General features: G+C 30.1%; 1 protein-coding gene across 1 annotated transcript in view; it reads right to left on the reverse strand.

Annotated features, from left to right (window-relative positions):
• Positions 1-8,552: 8,552 nt before the first annotated feature.
• Positions 8,553-21,035, reverse strand: part of LOC150100176 (uncharacterized) — a 142,513-nt gene continuing 130,030 nt past the window's right edge. The window contains exon 6 of the mRNA XM_090402424.1: positions 8,553-8,621. The gene's annotated coding sequence lies outside the window, so the exon portion shown is untranslated. The remainder of the gene's footprint in view (positions 8,622-21,035) is intronic.

The following is a 21,035-nucleotide window of genomic DNA, read 5'->3' on the forward strand; positions in this document are numbered from 1 at the left end:
CACAAGGAAAGAAAACGAAAAGAAAAAAAAAATCAATACATTAATCCGAACTGTTATTATTTATTTTTATTTTCTTCTTAAAAATAGACTAACTCATGCAGTATATACAGACTAAAAATACTCATTGGAATTTAAAAAATAAAAAACTTTTCTGGTTGATCAAATATTAACTATAAATATAAATTTTAAATATGATATTATTATTCGACTAATGTATATCTATGATCAAATATATGTTCTTATAAATAATAAATTATATCCATTTATATATAATTAATAAAAATGTTAAAATAAATTAAAATTTTATTTTAATTTAATACTTTCATTAATATATCAATATCATTATTGTATAATATAATAACACGTAATATTTAGTTATATAAGCTAAATTATTATATTGTGAACGAAGGGTCCTAGCCCACTCAGGGCGAGCAATTAGTTCATAAACTTTCTCCACTCACAGTTTCTCTCAAGAAAGCCGGGAATATGAAAAGCTTTTGCTTCACCCCTTATGTCAGTAATGTTGATAGTTGATAGATTTAATATAGGGTTGGGGTGGATGGGCAGATGAATGAAACCCTGGGAGGGTAATCGATGGCAATGCTGTAGCCAATGAAGTTCTAACTGAGGCTCGGCTATTGCTGTTACCCTCCTACCATGACCAGAGCTTTAATAGCTCAATAACACCTTATCCTTACACTGTCCTCTACAGATAACGGGGAAGATGAAAAGCATTCTTGCTTCGCCCATTTAAGCCAGTCCTTATAAGGATAAGGAGATTTAATATAAATATTAAAATTCATGTCCAAATAGCTTACTAAATTACTATTACTAAACTACTATTACTATCTTACTAAATTGAAGCCTAGAAGGCTTCAATTTAGTAAGATAGTTTTTGAAAATTATTTTTTGAAAATTATTATTATTATTATTATTATTATTATGAAGGTAATAACATCCTCTTATATAGATATAGGGGAATGTATTTCAAAATATGGCCGGAAAATAAATAATTTATCTACTTAGGCAGAAAAGCAAGTTAAAATAAAAATATCATTAAATTAAAAATTGTAATGAGACCACAAAACAAATGAAGAAATCTTACAGTTACTAATTATGAAACGAAAAATTTATTACGTTAGTCGATATAAACAAAACTGATTCAACATTTAAATCGAATAGACAATAGCAGACTTCCAAAATTATTATAGAGTTATAAAATAAATGGGAAAAGAAGAATTGAAAGATCAAGAAAGCTTTGGTAATGAGACTGAAGAGGCAGCTTAGCCTAAAATCCATGTTACAGAGAAAAAATAATGGGGGAAAATAATTTTTGATATAAAGAAATGTAAAGGTTAAAATTATACTATTAGATACAGTTTAAACGATTTTGATGATAACTGAAGAAAGATATTGTACAGAATTTAAATAAATAAAAATAAATTTAAATTTAGTATATTGAAATACATTTAAATTCGAGTTAAGTTTTATATAATTAAATAAATATAAATAAATAAATATATATATATATTAAAATAGAAATTTTAAAATATTGATTATAGATTAGATTTGTAAAATTTTGCATCTCTGTTTCCATAATTATTTTTTTATGGAAACAATCTAATACACCATAAGATGAGACCACAAAACAAATGAAGAAATCTTACAGTTACTAATTATAAAACGAAAAAAAACATAGTCAATATAAACAAAACTGGCTTAGTTGGACAATAGCATACTTCCAAAATTATTATAGAGTTATAAAATAAACGGGTAAAGAAGAATTAATGCTAATTAAAATTGATCTAATAAATTAAAATTCTCTATAGTGAAGAAAGTAATTATTATTCAGCACGAGCGATCAGGATTCTTTTATGAAGGGATGGGAAGGCAGACGTTAGGAGAATCTTGCGATAAACCAAGGATACTTTTTTGATGTTTTGCACAGTTTTCTAGAGATTGAATTTTTGAGACATAAACGCGTGATGGTTTTCGGTTGTTGATAGATACACACAATAAATAAAATAAATTGTACAAAAAAAAAAATAAATAAATAAAATAAAAAATAGAGAATACCTGCATTCTGCCAAAATGGTCATCCTATTTTCGTAAGGTAAAAAAAAAAAAAAAAAAAAAAAGGAGGGGATTGTATTCAGCAGTGCCTATTTATTAGTACAAATGAAACAACTAATTATATGCTAATTTTATTTTGAGAACAGAAACTATTTTAAATAAGATTTTCTTTCTGAGAAAACTGTTATAAATAAAATTTTGTTTTTGAAGAAAAAATATTTTAAATCAAAAGTGCCATATTTATTTAACTTAAAAAGTAAACAAAATATTTTAAATAAACGATAAAACGCGTCATCTACTTATAATTCTTGACTTGAGCATCAATATAAACAGGAATTAAAAATTAAGCTATTTTTGCTTTAGGATTAAATAAATAAAATCCTTACTGATGAATTTATATTTATTTTTGATAATACAGTCACCGCACCCCATTTCGTTTGAAATCATTCTGTACATGAAATAAAACGACAATTCTCGGTTTAAAATTTATTTAGACATTCACTGAATTACATGATTAACAGAATATTCGTGATCTTATTTCACGTGGATTATATGATTATTTAATTCTCATATTCAATCCCCCCCCTTCACACACAATGTAAAAAATGCTATTCCCTTAATAATCTATGCAAATTAGAAATTACCTATTAAATACATGTTATGTAGTTATTTTTTAAAATGTTGCAACTTTTAGATATCTTATGATAGAAACTTAAATAAATAAGGATGTTTCAAGAGATTCTAACAAAAATCTAAGAAATTTCTTATTCTTTTCTTAAAAAAAGTATACACCTAATTTTATATTTAATAATAATATATAAATAAAAATAAATATATAAATAAGTTACATTTATATTAAAATATATAAATGTAACTTATTTTAATATTAAGAACTTAATATTAAAATGTCAAATAATTTTTGCCAGGTTTTCAAAGTATTTTTGGTATTGCCAATATAATAAATAAATTGTAAATATAAGTGATGATGTTAATTAAACCAACACATAAAAAAGGACAATTAAATCACATGCGTTCTTACATTTTGTGGAATAACAGAGGATGACAACTGGTAAATTTTCATTTGGAAGTTGTGCAGTTCGTTATAAAACGAACGATGACAATTTCTTTCTCACTCTTTAGTTTCAATTAACTTTCTCTACAGCACTTTAAACCTCTTGTGTCAAAAGTTGCACTTTATTCAGTAAGGGAATATTTTGCTGTCACTATAAATAACATACAGAGTAGATGCCACCTTCATATATTATCCAGTTCATCCGCTGAGCTGTACATCTGGGCTTATAAATTCTTGTTCCTCATCAGTCTCTAGTTACTACAAATATACAGTCCCTAATAACATCCGTGAAAGAATGGGAGGGACAAGTAGATTAGCCAATCACGTACTTGCTTTGCACAAAACCTTAGAAACGAAATGGTGTCTAAAGTACTTGCCCCAGAGCACTAGGACAAGCTATGATTTAAAACCTCCGAACGTCATTAAGGATGGAATTTAACCAGTAATTTCCTTCAGTAAACAGATATCTGAAGGCCGCTTCAAATATTACGTTACCTAGAAAATCATTGTGGTAGTTTTAAAATGAAAACAACGATCAAATAATCGCCATATTTATTTATCGATTGATTTTAATATTAGCTTGGTTAGTCTTTTGTAATGGATAAAGTAATAATATTTTTGACTACTATATATATATATATATATATATATAATATCGTATATACTTTTCGTATAAATTACTATTATCATCATCAACATAAAATTCCTGCCATGTACCCTCAAGGGGTGTACAGGATATGATAGTATTACCTGAAAAATTTACATCATTACTAACTTCCTATCTACAATTTTCCTCCAAATCAGTCTGTTACTTGTCAAGACTCCAACATTAACAGATCTTATATTTCTATCGTCTAAGGCACTTTGTACCGTATCAATCCACCTATATCTCGGTCTTCCTCTGGGTCGTTTTGCTGCCAACCTGGCAGAGAACACTTGTTTTGCTAGTCTTTCATCGCCCATTCTGTTTAAGTGATCATACCACCTGAGATTAGCTCTGCTAACGCATTCCTGGATGCTGACAATGTCAAGTTCTTTCCTAATATCCTCGTTTTTAATATGATATTTCCATTGATGCCATCTGTTCACGCCTCTAATCTTTCTCAGGACTCTCATATCTGCGGTCTCTAGTCTTTGGTCAAGTGTTTTACTTCTGACCCAGCTCTCAGATCCATAAGTTAAAATTGGTTTGAACACTGTCTTGTATACAGCTAATTTAGTGTTCCGACTAATTTCTCTTTTATTCCATATGAATTTATTCAATTGACTTCCCACCATACCAGCTTTGTTGATTCTGTTGTCCATTTCCATATTTAATTTACCATCTTCAGTAAAAATCGTGCCTAAGTAGCTGAAATGTTTTACTTGTTCCAAAGGTTCTCCATTCACAACACAGCTGACATTTTCAATGATTCTGCCTGTTTTCATTGTCTTTGTCTTTTTATTGCTGACCTTCATACCATATATGTTCTCTTAATTTTTAATGAAATTATTGTTTTATTGATTTAATCAAATTAAAATATTAAATTAAACGAATAAAAGATTAATTTGTTCAGTTAAATTAAATTACATTATTAAAAAGTAATATGTATATCGCTTATTATTCTTAAAATAGTAATTTGGACATCAAATTATTTAAAAGAGTAATAATATATTCATAGCTAATTGAGTATTGTTAAAATAGTAAAATTCTTATCTCGGATTACTAAAAGCAAAATTAGATAAAAATAGATTATTACTAAATTAGAATTTAAAATAAAATAAAGAGTAAATAAACATTACTTTTCCATAAAAACAGGAAATATAAAAATTAAAGTATTATTTTGCATTAAAAACTGATAGGGGTGATTATTTATTTATTTATTATTTTTTTTCCTGAAATTCTGGACAGTATACCTATTAGACTATATAGTGGATGAGCTAAGTGTCCCTTAAAAGCAAAAACCTAACCCTAGTGAGATGAAATTTGAGATAAAAAAAAAAAACAATCGACATTTCCCACTCTTTTATTAACGGCATATATACAGCTCATCAACGGCCAGGATGGTCAAAAATACAAAAAACTAATAAGTGAATAATAAATCCGTTTTAGTTATCAGATTTAAGGAGATGCCAATCACGAAAAATTCTTCAAGCTAAGATACTAGACTGTGAACGGGTCAAGACCATGAGGCACATCGTTTTGTCAGTCAATGGTCTTGTTTTTCGGGAGAATCAGTTCGAGTTCTTTATCTCTCTCTCTCTCTCTCTCTCTGTGTTCTTCGCGTCAAACCCAAAAATGCCACTTACGTCTTTTTTGATCAAAGGTACTTACTATCTGTCTGCCCTGCACTATGGAGGCGCTAAACGGGCAGAAGTTGTAAAGAAAAAAAAGTATTAATATTTTATTCGATTTGACAGTAATATATACAGTATATTTTTAAAATTGAGTTATTTATAATTATTGTATAATACACAAATAAGGCCATGAGGTGTTATGCCATTCAATTCTGCGTAGTGTGCATTCTGAGGAGGTTTGCCGTTTTTTCTAGAACACACACACACACACACACACACACACACACACACACACACACACACACACACACACACACACACACACACACACACACACACACACACACGCACGAAATCTTTGCCAACACCTCCATTTATACTTTATTTTATTTATTTATTTAAGAGTAGATGTGAGATTAAAAATGCCACTTTTGACCATTCGGCAGAAACAGAACAACACAGAACTGGAAATGGAATGGCGAAAAATTGGTTATAAATTAACCTACCTGCGCTCATCTGTAGAATGAGAGCAAAATGGTCATCAGTTGCATTGGAGTTGATCCCTCATCAATGCAATGTGTTAATATCAAATATATGGTCAATCGGCGACTGGATGGCCTAGTAATTAACGTATCCACTACTCAACTAACAGGCTATGAGTTTGAATCCTGTTCAGGGCCATAGATGTTTGCGATTGTCTTAACGTGGGCGATGAATTTCACTTTGAGATCGCGATCCATTTATAGGAGCCCTAAAGTGACTGAAAAGTTCTATATTTGGTTTCTAGAGCGGATTTCTGAATTATAATAAAAAAAATAAAATAAAAAATCTTTTGTCCCGATGACAGTTCTGATATACTATTGAATCACAACTTTTCGTGGGCGGGACACACAAAAAAAAAAAAAAAAAACAGAATCAAATAACTATTTTTACAATGAAACTATTGGAGTTAGTTCAACACTGGCGATATTTCACTCTCCACCAGTGTGTAATATGTCATGCCATGGTCTTTGAAAATAATTAAATACCACAATCATCATTATCTAAATTAAGAATATAATTATAATGTAAAACGTTACGAAAGTAAAACAAATAACTTGCAAGTGCGAAATATTTTGTATTTAAATAAGCAATTCTATTTGTAATCGAAGAGAAGCAATAGAATAATATCTGTTATCGAAATAACATCATTGAAGAGCAAACATATTAAATATCTTAATCCGAAGAAAGAAATATTATCACTCTGAGAAGTTAATACAGATAAAAAAAAATTAACGATGGAAAGTATAACATAAAACATCATTAAAAACTTAACATTTAATAATCTTAAATATGTAAAGCAGAATTATTCTGAATATCAGAAAAATAATTAAAATGATACTTTAATTTAAATTGAAATATAAATACCTAACTTAGAGTATTTTGATTTAGTTTTAAGGAAGAATCTCGAAAATTTACTTTCAAAATCGAATACAGTAATAATCGTAAATGATGAATTAAATATATGTATGTTCTTCTTTCTACCATGGATCTTACCCCGTGTGGTGGCCGGGATAAGAATAGTATCAATGTAGCTCATGCATGTCATACGAGGCGACTAAAATGGGTACCCAGGGAGGGTAATGGATGGCAATGCTGTAGCCAATGAAGTTCTAACTGAGGCTGGGCTATTGCTGTTACCCTCCTGCCATGATCAGAGCTTTAATTGCTCAATAACACCTTATCCCTACACTGTCCTCTACAGATAACGGGAAATATGAAAAGCATCTTGCTTCGCCCTTTTAAGCCAGTCCTTTTAAGGACCATCGATCTTAGGTCCATTGGTCTGTTCTCATAAAATGTTTATTTTATATAGTTAAATAAATCGCTTTTTATTAACACACACACACACACACACACACACACACACACACACACACACACACACACACACACACACACACACTCCGAGGTCTATGAAATTTTTTGTTATGATTTATTAAAACGCCTGACATATTTATAATCAGTTGAAAATCTGATTATACATTATTTCATGTTACAAATGAAAAAGATGCTTTAATGGCTAACACAGAGTAGCAACTCTGTCAATTGCTTAAACCTGTTTATTCCAAAATTAATGAATTTAATGTAATTAAATGCATTAATGTATTTAAACTTTTTTGCATGATTCCATGCATTTTATTTAATTAAAGAAACAGCGAGAGAGAGTTCTGTTGATAATAGGAAATAAAGTAAAGGTAGACAGTACAAAAATAAAGTTGGCGAAATTATAATTATAATCCAAATAAATATACCTAAAAATGGATGTTTAGAGTCCTTCAAAGGACTGGCTTGATGGGCGAAGCAAGAATGCTTTTCATATTCCCCGTTATCTGTAGGTGACAGTCTAAGGATAAGGTGTTATTGAGCTATTAAAGCTCTGATCATGGCAGGAGGGTAACAGCAATAGCCGACCCTCAGTTAGAACTTCATTGGCTACAGCACTGCTATCCATTACTCTCCCTGGGTACCCATTTTAGTCACCTCGTATGACATGCATGGGCTACATTGGTGCTATTCTTATCCCGGATTAATGTTTAGAATTTTAACGTCTCTTATTTTTAAGTGGAAGATGAATTTCATTTATTGGTGTGAGACTACTCTCATTCTTATTGGAGGCAGGAATTGGCTTGAAAAAGTTACTTGTTTGGTTCCTATGAGCAGGATTTTCTGCCTATATAAAAAATAAATCAAAATGATAAAAATGAAAAAAAATAGAAAAAAAACATATATATATATATATATATATATATAAGCAGAATACCAACTACGTATTTAACGAATCACTAATAAATATTCCTACAATTTTATGAAGAATTTTTAAACGGAAAAGTAAATTTCAAACGATATTACAATATTACCATTTTTATTTAAAAAAAAGAAAATGCATAACCCAATATTAAGATATTTAGAATTATCTTATTTCGTCAGGTTTACAACAAAACAGGAGTATAAACGGAAATGGAATCTAGTTCATACACATAAAATGAATTGTACTTTGTTTTCTGATAGAATAATTTTGAATTAAAATTTTCTGAGTTATATTTACTTAATTAGAGTTATTTTACTATTATTAATTTGAAGGTACTTACCAAAGAATATTTCACACAGGGTACATGCTTTATCTTATGAGTATTTACAAATCTTTTTTCTCTCATTTCTGTAGGGGAAGATGAATTTCATATTTACAAATTCAACACTTCTAATATATTTACAGAAATCACAATAAATATATCCATATATATAAATGCAATGTGCAAAGCTAATCGACAGTAGCTATTTTAAAAATAAGAAAAAGAGGATATTTTTTCCTACAAAGCCGTTAACATTGGTTTAAATTATGACAGAAATGAACAGAAACTAATTTGAAAACCACTGCGGAATTCAAATTTGCATATTCCTCCAGTTTATATCTTTTAATCGACGTAAATATAATGATGAAACTGAGAATATAGAAGTGAAAATTGTAAAACAAGCTGAAATAAATTGTAATGATCATTGAAATTTGTTTTGTAATTAAATGAATAATATTGAGCTTCAATTAGGTATTGCTTTGGAGGGCTAAAATTAATTATAAATTAAGTTTTTTTTTTTTTTTTTTTTTTTTTTTTTGCAACCTATCGTAATGTAGATGTATGGCGTTAATGAGTGAAATGACAAGGGAAATAAAATGTATATTATATTATATTTTTGTTTTCAGTACTGTATTAATAAAACTTTCTAACTTTGAAATTTTCTAACTTTTTTTGATATTTCACTTTTTTTTTTTAAATGCCCCATTACACTTTTTTAAAATCTTTTTTAAATTTTAATGGAGATTTGTAAGATAGCAAACGGTAATTTCAAAATTATCTACAATGTCAGAAATATCGGTAGTTGCGCAACGATGTTGGGTCAAGCAGACTTGAGTGCAGTCCTTAGTTGTGTGAGACGAGGAGTGTAATCTCATCAGATGCTTAAATCGGTTGAGATTAGGATGACTGATTAGTAAAGTATAATCAAGTTGTTCTCATGCTTTGAGAACGAATTATTAAGCCTAGTATCATGAAGCATTATCCTACTATTAGCAGATGCATAAAATCAAGGAATTCACCTAGTCTGCAATTAATGTTTGATTAGGCATTGCTCACAGGTATCAAGGAATCTAATGTGTACCACGAAAACATTTTCCACGCCACCTGTAGTATTGCCACCCTGCCATTATGGGTCCACCGATGTTGATATTACCACACCTCTAGCAAGTGAACGAAATTCACCCGAATAAGCGAGTCTTTTCCGCATCAATATCTTCTTGTGTCTACTGTACTCGTTTCTATTTGTTTCTAGTTGACAAGAGTGGACCTCTGTAAAACTGGCTGCTGTTATGCCCCATCCGTGAGGGTCCAATGTATTCTTTGTGGTCGACTACTGTTGTGTTGTCGGTTGAGGTGTTGTTTAACTCATTGCAGCTCATCTGTCAGACTTCATGATTCTTGTATTCTCTCCATCAACAAGCTATCGCCGATTTTTTTTTTTTTTTCTTTTGTGTCACTCCCACCTACGAAAATTTGTTGACCACCACTCCATTCGTATGGTGGTTTGTTAAGGATCCTTTAAATCTTATTTATTTAAAAATATTTATTTTTAGCATGATGCGGAAACCTTGCTTTAAAGATCAAACTCGAAACTTTTGGATAGTGGACAATCAAATTCATCTTCTGTCTAAAAATAATCACAAAATGGGTTATCTATTCGATCCACCAGGCTGACAGGCCATTCTTGTTGCAATTTAACCAGTGTTTCTACTTTGTCGATCAGTGGATTGTGACTTAAAATCAGGTATTATGATACTCATGTAAACATAATAGTCTACTGAGTGGTTGTGTGGTATGGGGTTGGGAAACACGTCCAGACACCAGTGGTCGTGAATGCTTAATCCACACATCAACAATTTTCGTGACTTGAAATGATAGTACATGAAAAAGTTACATCATTACTAACTTCCTATAGACAATTTTCCTCCACATTAATTTGTTATCTGTCAAGATTCCAATATTATCGGGTCTTATATTTCTGTCTTCTAAATCCTCTGGGTCTTTCCCCCGCCATCCCTGCAATAAAATAAAAATAAAAATAATAAAAAACAATTGTTTTGTCAATCTTTCTTCTCCCATTCTGTTTAAGTGACCATACCACTCGAGATTAGCTTAGCTTAGTCATTTCTGAATGATAATAATGTCAAGTAAGTTCCTTTCCTGATAGCTTTCTTTTTAATATGATTTTGCCATCAATTTAATCAATTCTTTGATTAAATGTTTTGTGTTTAACCCAATTCTCAAATCCAGAAGTTAGTGTTTTGGTTAATTTCTCCAAAATTAACCAAAAGTCGACTTTTAACGTTGTCTCTAATTACATGGAATGAACAAATAGTCATAAAAAAAAGCGATGGGTTCTATGGATGATTGCACCTAATAAACTGGCCACACAGTGTGTGTGTGTGTGTGTGTGTGTGTGTGTGTGTGTGTGTGTGTGTGTGTGTGTGTGTGTGTGTGTGTGTGTATTGAAAACTTATCAAGAGTAACATAATGTTACTATTAATGATTATTCTTATTCTTGAATGATTTCAGTATCTCAGAAAGTAATTTATTAATTTAAATCCCCAGTCAAAACATTAAATAAAACTTTAATTTCCAACACGTGCCCATTAAAAAAAAAAAAACCCATTTTAGTACTGTCGAGTCTGTAGATTAAAGACTTTTAAAATTAATTTATATTTATTTATTTATTATGTGTGAGCACGGAGTAAAAAAATAAGTTTAGAAATTATACTCTTAAAAAGCTTTACCAAAGTTTTTTAAGAGTACAATTGCCAGTAGGTGCTATGCCCATGGCGGGTTCGAATAGGCATGGATGTTTGTGATTGTCTTTAGGTTTAAGATGAATTTCATCGCCTGGTGTGAGACTATCGTCCTGCTTATTAGAGGCCTGAAGGGGCTTGAAAAAGTTCCATGTTCGGTCTCTAGAGCAGAGTTTCCAGACTATTTGAAAAAATTAATAAAAATGCCAAATGAATCCCAAAATTTAATTAAAAAAAAAAAAAAGAAAAAATTCATAGCCTAAAATACTAATCTACTTTAGGTTTACAATTTCAAAGATGGTAATCACGTAAAATTTTTTTTCAGAATACTAATCACACAAGGATTATATATGTCAGATGATGCTCAGAGAATAAACACAATTTATAAAAACACAAATGAAATAGGAGAGAAGGCTTAGAAAAGGATAAAAAGAAAGGAAGAAAAAATAAACCAAATCCAGTAGTCACGTTTCGCATTTTAATTCAGTATTATAATAATTAAAATTAATAAATCACAGTGACAATATAAAAGTAAATAAATATAAAATATAAAATAAATATAAATATAAATTTATGACAATATAAAAATATTGTCATAAATTTAAAGAATTTAGTTTTACTTTATGAAGTAACTCATCCACAAAAATAAGTTTATGAATAAAAAAATAAAAAAAAAAAAATAAAACTCAAGAAAAACTGCGAACATTTATGAGTTGTTAAAGTATTAAAATTGCAGCATGTTGAATCTGTATTTGTAACGAACCTGCATTTAACATTGTTCAGATGTAGGGAGTATTTAAGAATTAAAGCTACAAAAATATTTGTATATATATCTTATAAGGAATGAGATCATCCATTGAGGGGGGGGGGGTTCATTTGGATACCGAACTATCGAATTTACTAAACCGATAAAAAAAAAGAAAAAAAAATCATTTTAGCAAGACCAAATTACAGTTTGCATTAGCTGACACTTGAATTACGATTCTTATCTCCAAAATTATGCAAACTGGGAAGTCAGCAATTTAAATTAGACTTCTGTTAAGCTTGATCAGCAAACGCAAAACGATTCAGTTAAAATCAGAGAAAGAAGAGGATAATTATCATAAATAAATCTTCTAACGCCTTTTCATTTCCTAAAAAGTGACTGACAAACTATGTGAATGATAAGCAGTTTTAAATAAAGTGATGTGGGCAAAAATCAAAGTGAGACAGTTTATTTTTTCAGCTAAGATCCCATTGACCGTTCCAGTAATGAAGAACCAAAATTCTTTGATTAATTACAAACAACAATTGACAAACTAAAAAGAGAAACTGGTTCTTGTAAAAGAACTGAACAATAGAGTAAGATATGGTTTTTATATTAACAGAAATGATTCAAAATATATTGGAGAGAGTAGGTTTAAGTTGGGTTGTCCTTACACTTAAAGCAACGAATCTGTTCTTTATCAAAACAGGTATTCGAAGAAAAAATGTCAAGAAAAATACCCAGAGAAAGAACAAGATTTACATGAATTGATACCATAAAAGCGACTTAGAAAATAAATCTAAGAAATAGTGCATCATTTCGGAAATAAATTCAACAAAAATTGATAGAAAACTAAAGAATTCTTGAGTTGAACTATCATACTATCCCCAAATTGTGCATGCATGGACAAACAATAATAATGTTCTGAATAATTTTATATTTTAACTTTGTGTATAAAGATTGCATACCATTACAGTTTTCCCAAAGTATTCTTTGTGCTATGAAGGAATGATTGCTTAGGAGCGGTTAAAATAATAAAAGCAATTAGGCCTGTGCCTTATATCGGATAAAACAGGATCACATAGTCTATGGGGGGGATTCTGAGGAAGATTGATCTGTTATTAATAATGCAAGTACACTGATCACGGAAATAAAAACTATTGTTCATTATCAAGCATAGATTTTTCAAAAAATATTCAAGAAAATATTCGAAGAAAAAAAATCGTTGAAATGATTTTTGATTATTTATTTAGTTTAGTTATGGAAGGATCTAGCATTCTGTTCATGTGCATGTTTGTTTTATTTTGTATTTAATTTTTCATAATATATTAAGGAATTGTGTAAATAGTCTGAATACATTTATAATAAAATTTGATAGTTTTTAGTATTATAAAGAATAAAATATAAATAAAAAACTAGGAACTTTTAGAAATATTTATAATATATAGAATTTGTGAAAGTTACTTAAAGTATAAAAGCATATACATAAACACATGCTATAAACCATTTTAAAAATATGGTAGCAAACTAGAAATATAAACATTTTTCAGATTTTTAATTCCCAGAATGTATAATTTTATAATTTTATATTCTCATGAGGTTTTTTCCTTTATGTACTACGAGAGAAGTATATATCTTTCCCATTCTTTCTTCATGTGATAGTTTTGTAAAGAATAAAAATTAAAATAGGAAATTTTAGAAATGTTTGTTATAAATATATATATTTCAAGTACAAAAGCACGTACGCTATAAACCATTTTTAAAATCTGGTAGCAAACTAGAAATGCAAATATTTTTCAGATTTTGAATTCCAAGAATGTATAATTGTGTGTATTCTCATTCAGGTTTCTATGTTTTGCAGGGAAAAAAAACTTTACAGCTCCATGAGATCGACTAACTCACTTCAAAAGCAATTATAAATGTTGTTCACTTCCTAGACCGGATTCTAACCTGGATCTTTCCAACCAATAAACAAATGTCGTTTTTTAAAACTACATTAGGAGGGATAAGAGAATCAATCGACCGTGAGATACGGTGATTGATTCATTAATGCCCGTGGAGGTAATGGATGGCAACAATGCAATGCTGTACCAATGAAGTTTAACTCAGGTTCGGCTGTTGCTGTTACCCCCTTGGGCGATGAGTTTTTGAGTTCGCTCTCTTTAAGGTTTTTGCCTTAAGGGAGCACTGAGTCTCCGGGGAAGGTGTTCTCCGGCACGGCCCGCTAAGGGGTTTTGTCGGTGAATTATTTTCCTCGGAATTTGAGCGGTTCCTCAGTGGTCGGGGAGCCCGTCACTGAGTGGAACCAACGCTGAGATTAGGATGGTCTTTCGCCCACTATGGAGTGGCCTAGAGATCGTCCGTATTTTTGAGATTTCACCTTTACTTACATAGTCGGTGATTGATTCATTCAATCCAATACCCTTGGAGGGTAATGGATGGCAATGCTGTAGCCAATGAAGTTCTAACTGAGGCTCGGCTATTGCTGTTACCCTCCTGCCATGATCAGAGCTTTAATAGCCCAATAACACCTTATCCTTACACTGTCCTCTACAGATAACGGGGAAGATGAAAAGCATTCTTGCTTCGCCCCTTTAAGCCAGTCCTTATAAGGACTATAAGGAAAAACTACATTAAATAAAACCAATTTCATGTCATTGTATTTCCTGAAATCAGAAATATTTCATATCATCTTTAAATCCTTAAAAGAACTGGCTTAAAGGGGCGAAGCAAGAATGCTTTTCATATTCCACGTTATCTGTAGTGTAAGGAGAAGGTGTTATTGAGCTATATATAAATAAAGCTCTGATCATGGCAGGAGAGTAACAGCAATAGCCGAACCTCAGTTAGAACTTCGCGTTATTTTATTGAGTTCTAACAAAATATAATATTGTCAGATTCATATTGAAATTAGAATCCTTGCATGATATTGAATATATAAGCATATTCATGGAATTCATTTATGGTGCAGCTCGATAACATACTGTCCGACTTCTTTTTAAGCTGACTTAAAAAGAAGTCAGACAGTAAAAATTTAAAAACTTAAAAATTTCTTCAGATAAAACTAATAAATCGACAACTGATTATATAAATCAACTTCACTCTATTCTAATACGTTTCACGCATTTCTCAATTGCTGATTAGTTTCGTGGGATGCGAGAAAAGAAACTTCTTTGCAATAAATTGATCTACAAAAAGTACCAAAAATATGGTTATTGTTAACTGGAAACAAGAAGCTAAAACACCATTATTTAATTTTTCAGTTTTGCAAATATAAACGATAGAGTACGATATAAAAATAATGAGCCAAATTTGAATTTATCTCATTATTTTAATTACTTTATGCCACATATATTTAAGAAGATTTTCTTATTTTTGACAAAATGAGAAAATCTTAAATATATGTGGCATGAAGTAATTATTGGGCAGATAATAATCGAAATAAATACCTGAAAATAAAGTGATTTTCACTGAATAACGAAACTAAAATTATTGCGATTTAAACTACAATTTCGCGGATGTAAAGAAACCAGAATATATGCACTCATATTGCATCCCTACAACATGGATGGACCATTCGAGTTCATTTTTGAATTTATTTCCTTCTTTCATCATATACAATAATATCTACAGTAACATTTAATGAATGGACATACTAGATCAACAGGAACATTAAAAAAAAGGCAAATATTGATTGCACTAATCTGTGGTAATCCAACAATACTAAAAAAATTAGAGATTCACAGGAAATGAGGCAAGCCATCATATAGCGTTAACTAAATGCATTAACACAACTGCATCTTATTCAGACAACGAAAGGATGATGATGATGATGATGATGATAAATCAATTGGTCTTTGGTTTATCATAAACATTCGATATACTTTTACTGGAATTAAAGTAATTACGAATTAAAATAATCTTTATTCTACACGTTAGAATAAGCGTTGAACAGTTACAAATATAACAGAAATAAAGTATTTGTAGTTCATAAAAAGTGCGTAAATGTTAAAATTATTACCGTTTGTCATATGCCCAACAATCACACAAATAAAGCAAATGTATTAAAAAAAAAGTATAGAATAAGAATATTCACCAAAGCATATTATCTATTCAATGAACATTGTTGACTTTAATAAATTAATAATCTGCGCTAATTCTATCTTTAACATTAATAGAACGTTAACGCTATCCTGGCCGAGAGCTGCAGGTTCGAAATTCCTCCCCCCCACCCCACTCCATCGGCATGGATGTTTTTTTGGAGGTCTTTAGCTCGAAGATGAATTTAATCGCCCGATGTACGACAATCACCAGGCTTATTCGAGGCCTGAAGTCTCTTGAAAAAGTTCCATGTTGGATCTCTACAGGATTATACAAAAATAAATTTTAAAACACAGAAATATATAAAATTAATCATTATAATAAAGACCATTCGCAGTAATAATTTAGGTCAATATCCCATGGAATAGAAGGTACATAAATAAAGTTAGCTCTAATTTCTCTCCATATCAATTTCTGAGCTTTTCAAGGTTTACAAAAAAAAAACAAAAAAAAAATACCCTTATTATTGTATTGATATCCAATAAAGTCCAGTAAATTAAATTTTTGCTGATAGAAAAATACGTACACAATAATAATACTATTGCTTAGTATATAAAATCCCTATGTATCTATTCTTGGAAGTTATGGCATATTTACATGTGTTTTCATATCATCCCTCCAACTGCATATCAAATACTTTAATACTAAAAAAAGTCTAAATTCACTACTTTCATTAGCTCACACTAGTAATTGCCGATACTTTTATAGTTTATTATACTATATTCGGCATGAAACTCTCTGTTTCCAACCTTTGAGTTTCTTATTCGGTTTTAAAACAATGTGGGATTTAATATCCGCTTAATTCAAATAATGTCTAAATTCAATCTAAAATACCATTATCTCTTGAGAATGTGCACAGAAAATCATAAAATTATAGTTCCAAAAATATGTTTCACAACTAAAGATGTTACACACTCTCATATGCACGCACGTGTTTGCGCATGTGCATATCTAATAGTGCACATAAGAAAATAATACGACTTTGGGCATCGATGACATTAAAACAATCAGAATCGTTTGTTTCTATGGAAACATTACGTCATATCCTTTTTAGTTTTACTTGTGAAATGAATAAGTTATTTAATGTTACAGAATATAAACAATCTGAGAAATTTTGAGGAATTATTTGCAAATAAATAAATTAATTAAAAATAAAGAAATAAAAAAATTTATGGTTTGTGGATTTTTTGTTAAACAATTTAAGTAGAAGTATGGAATTATTGTTTGATTTTATTTATATTTCGCAATGACCGACGTTTTACGTTATGTAGATTGATAAGTGGAGTTTCATGTTGATTGATAAGTGGGGTTTCCTTTATCTTTCTGTGCTTTTCGTATACTCGTCATCAAAACAAATTTTGGATAAAGGTTTAATCCATTCATAGGGATGGAAAAGCAAGATTTTGTCCCAAACACATGGTTGATGCAGTTCATAGCTAGATCGATGCATTGATTGCGGTGAATTGTGCAGGAAGGGCAGCTGAATAGTATAAACGGTTTCTACACTCACTGCTACTTTGGACTGAATTTTATTTTATTTTATTTATTTATTTATTTTTTGACGTAACTTATGTTTGAAAATAGTCCACATCATTCTCAAATTTAGTCGTCACACTGCACTCATAGACAGGAAACATCTTTCCAAAATTTGTTTTAGAGCAGCACATAAAAAAAAAAAATATTAATTTAAAAAAAAAATTCCCCTTACTTATTCACAGAACACCAACAGACGATATCAGTCGCTGTCCATAAAAAAGTAAAAATATAAATTCATTGGCATGTACTAGAATGCCAATATGTTTTCAATTTCTTTTTCATGTAAATTTAATTTCTGTATAGCTTTTAGAATAAAAAAAAAAATGTCTGAAACCGTTCAGGTAATTTAAGACCGTGGGTTCAACTTTTACATGGGTTTCTTGATAACTAAAAAATAACAATATAGAACGAATGTGGGAAAGTGTGTGTGTGTGTGTGTGTCGAGAATACACACACACACACGCACACACACACGTTTAATAAATCAAGCTTCTATATTCCTGAACATATATATATATATATATATATATATATATATATATATATATATCTTTATGTTATTTTTTATGCCAAATTTTGTGGTTTATTCCAGATGCATCATGAATGAATTCAATGTGCATAGAAGGTTTGACCCTCTTATTTTTAAGGTAAGAAAGACATTTCATTAATTGGCATGTGGAACTTTTTGAAACGTGATTACTATATTAAATCCAAAATTTGAATTTAAGAGGATGTAAATATGTTGTATATGGAAAACCACATCAAACCTTTCCTAAAATCCTAAAGCACTTGACACAAAATGAAAACACCAAGTGAGGGTATATAAAATTCCTCAAATGCGGAATATCATTAGGTTCTCGCTTTATACGACAAGCAAAATAACCTGTAGTTCGTCAAAAGGTAACGATATGCTATGTTATAATAGCTGTAAAGTTCACTTCGGGCATTTTAGACAGACGCCAACATCTCTTTTAAGCTACATCTGTACAACCATATTCAAAAAAATAGCTTGCAATATCTACAACGACACATCATTGGAAAAGATTTGTATATTTCTTGTACAGGTCATATATTTACGTAGATTCCATATATTGAAATGTACACTGTAATTAAGTCTTTTTTTATTATTTCTATTTTTTATTCAGAAGCTGTTTGCATTAAAACCTCAGACACGTTTAAAAATAACTTAATGTGTTTAACTTTGTTAATACTAATAATACACATTAGTAAATGTGCAGCATAATATTTTGCTTGAAGAAGATTTATTTCATTTTACGAAATAAGAAACTGTAACATGAAATGATATTTTTAAAATACGTCAGTATTTTAAAAATAAAAATACTTTAAATGTTTAAAAAAAATGTCATATATATATATATATATATATATATAATGTACTAACATAAATGAAATTATATCCGACGACTATAGGGAAAGTAAAAATCTAGTCTTATACATTGTGTATATATATATTATATACATATCAGGATAGCCTAGAAGTAGTCAAAGAATATACATTTATACAGTAACATTTTATTAGCAGTACATAATCTCCATCAAAATAATTCAGCGAATCAAAATAGTTATCATTTAATAGTATCAAACAAAAAGGAAATTATAAGTCAAAATAAGAAATTATAAAATAAAATCGAAATTGCAGCGACTGTTGTTGTTCCTGAGTAGTGCACTTAGCCTGAGTCGTCCTGTATATTCATGTAAACGAAAACCATATTCTAACTCAGTTTATATTTATAAATATATTATTATAAAATGTTCTTATATAAAAAGGCTAATAAATGTTTCACAACTATTACTATAGATAAAATATTTATCTTTAAAGGTGATATGGTAGTTATTTCTATTTTTTTGCTCCAGTTGGAATTTTGCCATGAAGATTCATAATCAGATAACTAATTATTATAAAAAGCAGTATAACTATCCAAAGGAATTATTATAAGAAACCACCATAACTATTACAAGGTAATTATTATAAACTAATATTATAAAAAGAGAAAGACAAATAAAGATTTTGTAAGCTGCTCAGAAACTAAATACATATTTAAAAAGTATATATTAATGTTATTTAAGAAGTTGCTCCTCAATAACAGCTAAGAGATCTTATAAATTGAAACTTAGATGTCTAAACTGTTACACTTGGAGGACAATTTCTGAATTCTATTATAATTTCAACATCACGAAATATGGGATGAAGAATCTAAACAACAATACTGAGGGTCGCAATCACCTCGCTTAATGCAATCTACTAACTAGCAGTTTTAAATCACGATTTGCTGATTTCTTGAATTTTATAAAAGCTTACGACTATTTGTGTGTACTGTTACACTCACCTTCCCCCTCCCCCCTCCACACACACACACACAACTATTCTCTAAAATAGTACAGGGTTCGAAAAAATTATTTTACAAAATTCAAAAGATTACATCCTTTCTATTTAAAACAATAACAACAACAACAAAATATTCAAATATCATTCATCACATGGTTACCGGACTAACTTAATGGATTTTTTAAACAATAAGCATGAGCAGAAATATTAAAAAGCTTCCTTCTGTTTACGGTCCATTACTCATTGCATACTTGACTATCGCTGTTGATAGCGATGCTACAACGATCTTGTTTAAAAATAAATCACGGATTTTCGGATTTAGAATACTATGGATTTAGAAATTTACTCTATTTTATAATTCAAATAGAATAATATCTAAATATATATTTTGCAAATATAATTTAAAATTGTACATAATCCTAAAAATTACGAAATACTTTATTTACTTGCTTTTTGCTTAATGCTTAATAATGTGATAAATGAGGAGGAGATCGACCGTGAGATGCGGTGATCAATACCCTTAGAGGGTAATGGATGGCAGTGCTGTAGCCAATGAAGTTCTAACTGAGGCTCGGCTATTGCTGTTACCCACTTGCCATGATCAGAGCTTTAATAGCTCAATAACACCTTATCCCTACACTGTCCTCTACAGATAACGGGGAAGATGAAAAGCATTCTTGCTTTACCCCTTTAAGCCAGTCTTTATAAGGATTGTGTGGTGGCCGGGATAAGAATAGCCCCAATGTAGCTCATGCATGTCGTACGAGGCGACTAAAATGAGTATCCTGGGAGAGTAACGGATGGCAATGCCGTAGCCAATGAAGTTCTAATTGAGGCTCGGCTATTGCTGTTACCCTCCTGCCATGATCAGAGCTTTACATAGCTCAATAACACCTTATCCCTACACTGTCCTCTACAGATAACGGGGAATATGAAAAGCATTCTTGCTTCACCCATCTAGCCAGTCCTTTTAAGGACTTTCAGGATAACATGAATATTGTTGGTAAGA

Source organism: Typopeltis vanoorti, chromosome 13 (assembly GCF_054136105.1).
Source record: "Typopeltis vanoorti isolate ZY-2024b chromosome 13, IOZ_Tvanoo_1.0, whole genome shotgun sequence".
In the NCBI taxonomy this organism is placed as follows: Eukaryota; Metazoa; Arthropoda; class Arachnida; order Uropygi; family Thelyphonidae; genus Typopeltis; species Typopeltis vanoorti.